Consider the following 1,908-nt stretch of genomic DNA (forward strand, 5'->3'; position numbering starts at 1 on the left):
TTTTGTCTGCTTTTTATTCTATTTTGCTTTTTCCTGTTTCATTCTTTTACTTGCTTATTCTATTTACTTTTCAATTATACTTTTTACACACTTTTTTCCTACACTAATATTTCTCTAAATGCGACTATTAAGCACATGTAAAGCCAAAGTAAATTTCACAAGAGCAACACTCGTTCGCTGATCGCTTTCTTCGAGCTACTTAAGAATTCACGCTGCGTCTTCAGATGTCCGTACAGAACTGAAAAGGCATTAATTAAAATAACAACACGAAGTTATTACATTCTACCGGTTGCATCGGTACAACTACAAGAAAACAAACAAAACCTAGATATGTATGTATGTATAAAACCCGTAAAAACAACACACAAAACTGCGCACAACAACAAAATCAACATAAAAACACAGTAAACACTTGAATATGCAAATATTGGCGAATGTCGTTATTTTATCGGCACATTTCAGAGCACTAAATTTTCTGCTTTGATTTGCTTCACTTCGTCTTACTTTGTTTTGCTTACTTTACTGCCAATTCCCTCACCGGCAAGCTGACAGCAAAAAGTGGAGCAGCGTTGGCTTATCCACCTGCCTGCGCTAGTCCTGTGGCGCTGACCGCGTATCCTTGAGTCGTTCGAATTCAAATTTCAAAACATTTCACTTTCTATCGCTGTTTGCTTTTGCACGTTGCGCTTCTTGTGCAAAGCTCCTTTGACAGGAGTTGGTTGCACTGTTTCTAGGCAACACAAACTCACAAACACACTCGTGCGCACTTTCAAATATTTATTTACACTCGCGTTGCCAACTATATTTTCACTTTCAAAGGAGTTTATCTTCAAACTTTTCAAAGAAATAGCGTAAACAACTATTTTAACGCGCGCCTCCTTTGCAAAATTCCGTTAGCTTTTTTTGCTTATTCTGCTTACAAGCGCATTTTAAAACAAAAGCGAAATGCCGTTGGAAATTTTCTCAAAGCTTACTGCAGTGCAAATGTTTTTTTTTTGTTTTCGGTGCGCCCAACGCGTACGACACCTCAACCGCAACTGAACTGATAGCAAGCTGGGCGAGCGCTACTATGGCTAGTTAGCTGGCTGGTGGCATGTGTTTGATGGCACCCCCACCACTTGGCCGGTGGTGGCGCTGTTTCAAGCTTGGCGCACGCCAATCGGCTGCTACTGCCGCCGCCACGGTCACCCAATTTTCTTTAATGTGTGTGTGCTTGTGTGCCAGCCTCGCGCAACAGGTGTGAAAGCAAAAGCACGCTCTAAAGCTTTGCAAGCTCAACACTGGGTGGCGTCAAGTAGACAAGCTTTCTGAAATTTCAAATGTTTGTATGTTTGTGTAATTCGGAGACTTTTGTTTTGATTAATTTGGCAGCATTGGCGTGGCTTTTCATATGATTTTAGTGCTTTTGCGCTTATCAGTTTGATAAGAAAATTGAAAATCCTTTTCAATATTAAAAATTCGCATTAAATTTTCAATGTAAATACCGATTTTTATTGACATTTACGGCTTTCGCAGATTTTACATAACACTCATTTGCTTGCAGGTGGTAGCGGCTGGAGTTGGCTGTAATTGCTATTTTCTTCACTTCAGAATTCAGATAAGCATTAGCCAGTTGACATCCACTCACTCTCTCCTTTCATCTCGTATGTAGCTCTGTACCGACACTCGGTTTGGACCGATACTAAAACCGCTTCGCCAAATTCTTCTCGCCTTTGGAAAACTAAACTCACGCCCGTTGCTCATCCCAAGTCTAGACAAGGTACTTCCGCAATTGGTTCTCCCATTATGTTTATGGGTTTTGAATAAGAGGTCCTTTTCATCTATAAGTACGAAATGTTCAAGCCATCGCAACAGTGGAATCTTACCATGAAGCGCTTTTCAGGTCATTTTAAAGTCCATACATTTCGA

The 1,908-nt window shown here is 40.4% G+C and overlaps 1 protein-coding gene across 1 annotated transcript in view; it reads right to left on the reverse strand.

Annotated features, from left to right (window-relative positions):
- The window catches only part of LOC118735526 (cGMP-dependent protein kinase, isozyme 1-like), a 150,744-nt gene extending 149,715 nt beyond the window's left edge, over positions 1-1,029 (reverse strand). The window contains exon 1 of the mRNA XM_036465325.1: positions 505-1,029. The gene's annotated coding sequence lies outside the window, so the exon portion shown is untranslated. The remainder of the gene's footprint in view (positions 1-504) is intronic.
- Between the last annotated feature and the right edge of the window lie 879 nt (positions 1,030-1,908).

Source organism: Rhagoletis pomonella, unplaced genomic scaffold (genome assembly GCF_013731165.1).
Source record: "Rhagoletis pomonella isolate Grant_MI unplaced genomic scaffold, Rhpom_1.0 Rhpom_scaffold_00003, whole genome shotgun sequence".
NCBI classification, from domain to species: domain Eukaryota; kingdom Metazoa; phylum Arthropoda; class Insecta; order Diptera; family Tephritidae; genus Rhagoletis; species Rhagoletis pomonella.